At 43.6% G+C, this 5,652-nt stretch overlaps 1 non-coding gene across 1 annotated transcript; it reads left to right on the top strand.

The window, feature by feature from the left end:
* Positions 1-4,894: 4,894 nt before the first annotated feature.
* Positions 4,895-4,967, top strand: TRNAV-CAC (transfer RNA valine (anticodon CAC)). Its single transcript has one exon. It is a non-coding gene; the product is annotated as a tRNA-Val (tRNA).
* The last annotated feature ends 685 nt before the right edge of the window (positions 4,968-5,652 follow it).

Here is a 5,652-nt window from a genome sequence, read left to right as displayed (position 1 = left end):
GTCATTTTGCTGCCCATTTAGTTATGTTTCTTTAGTTTATCTTTTTCTTTAGTTATATTAGCTTTCAATGAGATTTGTTTGAATCTTTCAGTCTCTTAACATTGCAGCACAGGCACTGAACTCTCACATTAACCTTCCATACGTAGTTTTGTCATGAACTCAGATCCAATTTATCTTTCAGATTCAAAATATTGATGGTAGATGCCAGAGAGCCTGGTTTTCTTAGTTGTCCCTCATTACTTGGTGCTCAGCTGCTCACTGGTTTTCAATGCCTGATGTTTTGCACATAATTTGGTATGTCAGAACTTAATGATTAATTTTCTCATTGTTAATGAAGTAGGAAAAAGAAGAAGTTCTGCTTCATGTCTCCTTAAGATTATATTTACCTTTTCTATTTCAGTTCCCTTTTCTTGACAAATATGTATGTGGCAGATAGTTTGGAAATGTATATAGAAATATCTTACCACTAATTTAATCTTTAAACATTAATTGTCCTACGAATACATGTGTACCTTACTCTGGCTGTCTTCTGAGTTAACAAAACTGCTGCCAAATGTGTGCGGCACCGCTTAGCTCAAGCTGTAAGAATGGGAAATTCGAGTGCGGCAGACACTGAATAATTGAAGGAGGTTTCTTTGGTTGACAATGGTGCTAACTTGGCACATCTCTCAGAGACCCTCTTTTTCTCTTGCTTCTGGATTTGGGCAGCACTGCAGCACTAAAGACAAAGAGAATGGAGAGGAATAGATATATTTATATACTCAAATGTCTGAAAAAAATCACTTGGAAGAATGTTGGCTTCATTGCTAGAAATAACTTGTGGCATCTATTAGTGCTTTCACCTGCACCAGTGAAGGAGCACGGCTTTGTGCAAGCTGACATGGCTGATGCTGAGGCCTGTCATGAGGGTTTGCACCTTGCAAGATCCTCATGTCCAGGTTCAGCTTGTTCTTCCTACTGCTGAACACTGCCCTGGGCTGCTGCTGTTAGAGGAGATGTGTTACTGTGCGGCTTATATATGTGAATTTTTGAATTAAAAATATAAGATCTAGTAAGAAAACTAGGGTACTGCTGGCTTGTGTCTGAAGTCCCTGTGAGCACAGGCTGTCACTGTACCTTCTTGTTAAAGCAGCCATTCAGAGGAACAGATGAAGGGTTTGCAGTACTTCTGTGTCTGCTCCCATGGCCCTGTTTTCCAGCTGAGTCCCTGGAGGAAGCTCCCTGTACGCACGTGTGCTTGTGGCAGAAATGCCACTTTGAACAAAGACAGGCTTTCAAATGGTGAGCAAAGCTTTCCTCGCTGTTCTGGTGGATCTGGCTGTTCCCTCCAGCCAAGAGAAAACAACTGCAGCCTGTGCCAGAAAAGCCCTCTGAGAGAATCTTGACATTCACAGAACTTACCCTCGGTTTTCACCACACAGCAAGGGCTGACACCATAGATATGAGAGAAATTGGAAAGAAAGCATAACTTCATGATAGCACTGTAAAAACGGATAATGGAACTAATGGCATCTGCCTTCCTGCTGGACACAACAGTGTCCAAGGAGATGGAAGGTCTTGCAAATCTTTCCTGGAGGGGAATATCCATAGCAACACATCTCCATAGGCTCTCTGGGGTCTCATACAGGCTGTACTGCTTTTTCTTTCATTTTCTTTTTCCCAGACATGCATGGTTTGGAATACTGTAGGAACCTGGGGGTTCTAAAGCTGTTGTTTTGCTGCTTTGATTGAGGCTGGCCAATGGGTTCCATATATTGACGGAAAGACTGATTGGAGTATCATCACATGTGCAGTGTTTCCTTAGGAGAGCAGGCTAAAAAGCCCTGCTCACGTCAGTGTTGGAAGCTGAGACTGAATTGCTCTAATAATAACTACAGGAGTGGAACAAATCTTAAAGCTGCATTAAGAAGAGGCTGAAAAACAGCTGTTTGCTGCGGCTCCCCAAAATGTATGTGGTTTCCAGCGACCAAAGCATGTTAAAGCTCTGGGGGGAAGGTTTATTTCTCTGCTTTTCTCCTGAAGTTTAGCAGATGTTGTTTGAACAACAACAACAAAAAGGTAAAACTTCACACAGAGGAAGCTGATTGTACTTCCTTGGTGCAGCATGAAAAGTTGGAAACTTCTGCTGGCAGTGAGACTGCTAAGCTGCTGAATGGCTTTTGCTGGCTTTCCATTCTAATAGCAAGCTGGGACCAGCACTTGGCATCACTGCAAGCCCATCCTAAGGCATTGCTGCGTACCAGGGGTCCAGCCATAGCTTTTGCACATTAAGGGCAGGCCTATCCACCTATGTACTGGTGCTAGTGCAGCCTGTAACCATAGAGAAAAGAGCTGATGACAAACTTCAGTAAAATCTTGTTATGTATTCACTGTTAGGCACTTCTCCTCACCGGAAAGGTCTACCAGAGTCATTTTATAAACAGCCTTTTCTTATTTCTGCTCCAAACTAGCTGTGAAAATTATACAGGAAAATGTATGCACTGTAGCTTGACTTGCCTCCAAATGGCAAAGAAAAAACAAACCAACAAAAATTCAGAGGAAAGCAAGAAACAAGGAGCAAAAATGTCATCTGGAAAAGAGAAATGGCAACAGCTTAATTGTACATGGTCTGCATAGCCTCCTACAGTATTAAAACCTGCCATACGTTGTCCATAGGGAAAAAGAAATAGCTACATATGTCACTGGTGTATGGGAAGGCTGTGTAGATACACTGTCCATACTCTTTAATGGAAGTTAATAGACAAGCCTTGCTTTAAACTACCTTTAAAGAGCAATAAAAAGAAAGTACACTGTTTGTCCTCCTCATTCCTGGCAATAATGTGCCTTTAAACAGTGTTTTTGTTTTGGGAAAGGAGGAGGAGATTGCTTTCCTGTAGACAAGTAAGATTTAAGCAATATTGGATACAAGAACTATATTTTGCTGGCTACCTTGGGAGAATATTCATTGGAAAGCATGCTGTAACACATCCGCTGGCGGGACTTTCTGTGCAGTGCTGTGATACTTGTGTGGGCAAAAAGCATTTCCACTTCAAGGGGTCCATTTAGAACCAACAGAGATTGATGGATTTCAGAAATGTCAAGGGCACGGCTCTTTGTCTTTGCAGACTTTTAACGTGTGGAAGGAAGAATATGCAAGTATGACTAATGCCTAGCCACCGCGGTGCAAAACCTCTTCCCACCGAGCCTTTGTTAGTGGTACCCACGTGATGCTTACACTCAGTTCTTCACTAACAGGAAAATCACAAGGGGTTTCCAGGTACCTTTTGAATACAAATTAACATGCTAAGAATTTCACAGCAATAAGTCTTAGAATGCAACTGTAAGAATGATTCCATGTTTTGTTCTGTTTGTTTTTTTTTTCTTTTAATATCCTCCCCCCCCCCCCCCCAACACTCAGTGGTCCAAGGTGTGTTTCAGAGAAGCTGAAATCACTTCGTCATCACTCACTGCAGTCAGAGATTCTTGACAGCATAATAGTGACTTTGCAGCAGACCCCTGGCAGCACACATGGCAAAGAAAATGTATTAAATACCTTCATATACATAATAATTAACAGGTGCTAATGTTAAGAATTCCTAGGAAACAAGTGACAATTGCAATTACCTGTACAAGCCAGACAAAACTTTTCTAACTTAAAAGATAGGAACTGTTCTTCTGGGTTTGTTTTCCCCTCCTTCTTTGGAAGAATTATGATCTGCTTTATCATTATAGTCCACATATAAGCCCTCCTCCATCTCATCCTTTTGGATAAAGCAAAGCTTCAGCAATTCTCAGGTGAATTATCAGACAGTATGGAAATTCACACGCAGAGCAATGGTGGTCTCACTCTCTGTGTCACTCAGGAGGTATAGTCCTGATGGAATAGCTGGATGTGAGGAAGAATTTCTTTACCATGAGAGTGGTCAAACACTGGAACAGGTTTCCTAGTGACGTGGTTGATGCCCCATGCCTGCCAGTGCTCAAAAGGCATTTGGACAATGCCCTCATTATTGTCCTTTAACTTTTGGTGAGCCCTGATGTGGTTGGGTAGTCGGACTTCATGATCTTTGTAAGATCCTTCTATTCTGTTCAGTTTGGGGCACCTCAGTACAAAAAGGACTTGGAGGTACTGGAGCAGGTCCAGAGAACAGCAATGAGGCTTGTGAAGGTCTTGGAGGATCAGCCCTATGAGGAGAGACTGAGGGAGCTGGGGCTGTTTAGTCTGGGGAAAAGGAGGCTGAGGGGAGACCTTATTGCTCTCTTCCAGTGTCTGAAAGGTTCTTACAGTGAGAGCGGGGCAAGTCTCTTCTCACTGGTGACAGGACAAGGGGAAATGGCCTCAAGTTGTGCCAAGGTGAGTTTAGGTTGGATGTTAGGAAACACCTCTTTACAGAAAGGATAGTTAAGTACTGCAATAGGCTCCCCAGGGAGGTGGTTGAGTCACCGTCCCCGATGTGTTCAAGAGCCGTTTGGATGTGGTGCTCAGAGATATAATTTAGCAGAGGGTTGTTAAGTTAGGGTACTATGGTTAGGCTGCAGTTGGACTTGATGATCTTTGAGGTCTTTTCCAACCTGAGTAATTCTATGATTTTCCTCTCTCCTCTCCTCTCCTCTCCTCTCCTCTCCTCTCCTCTCCTCTCCTCTCCTCTCCTCTCCTCTCCTCTCCTCTCCTCTCCTCTCCTCTCCTCTCCTCTCCTCTCCTCTCCTCTCCTCTCCCCTCATCTCCTCTCCTCAGATCTATTCTGTCATGTCTGACATCCAGTCAACTGTAAGAGTCACCAGGAAAACTATTGCAACTGCTGTTGCAGGGTGATGTTGCTTTGTCTGCTTACCACCAAAGCTGTGCACATTTACTCTTCCACTTCCTATCTATGTCACTCTGAAGCCAGTGGAGCCCAAACTGAACAAGAGCCAGGTTTCCATAGTGTAGCAGTTATCACGTTTGCCTCACATGCAAAAGGTCTCTGGTTCGATCCCAGATGGAAACAGTGGAAATTTTGTGTGGAGAGGTGGCAAGGCACTGGCACAGCTGCCCAGAGAAGCTGTGGTGCCCCATCCCTGAAGGCACTCAAGGCCAGATTGGATGGGGCCCTGGGCAGCTGAGCTGGTAGGGGGCAGCCCTGCCCATGGCACAGGGGTGGGGATGGGTGAGCTTTAAGGTCTCTTCTGGCTCAAACCATACTATGTTTCTATTTGCTTCTATCTGTTATGCTATGTTATGTTCTAATACTTAAAAACCACCACCACCACCAACAAAAAACTAGAGGGAGTGAAAGAGAATAACACTGTCTTGTCACAGCCAAGTATTTCCTTTCCAATTTGTTGTTGCTGATGTTTTTATGGGTGGGGGGTCTTGTGGTGATACATTAAAACTATTTCATTCATAACAGAGGACTTCAGCAGTTTTGCTGAACATTTGGAATACCCCAAAACATCTTCAGGTCACACTACCTAATGCCATGGGATAAATAGTGTTGCTAACTGCTTACATAAATTCCATGGGAATTAAATCCCACAATGGGCTGAGAGCAAATCTCACTTAATTCCCATTTGCAGTGTGCTCTGAGAAACATCTGCTCACTGAGTTATGTGCATAACATCGGAACTGCCCCACTGCACCTTCTACGTGACTCTGAGAGTAATGTGGCCCCTCAGGTCCTCCTCTGAAGATGA

The sequence above is a fragment of the Excalfactoria chinensis genome, chromosome 2, assembly GCF_039878825.1.
Source record: "Excalfactoria chinensis isolate bCotChi1 chromosome 2, bCotChi1.hap2, whole genome shotgun sequence".
In the NCBI taxonomy this organism is placed as follows: Eukaryota; Metazoa; Chordata; class Aves; order Galliformes; family Phasianidae; genus Excalfactoria; species Excalfactoria chinensis.
This window is presented reverse-complemented; position numbering and strand designations above follow the sequence as displayed.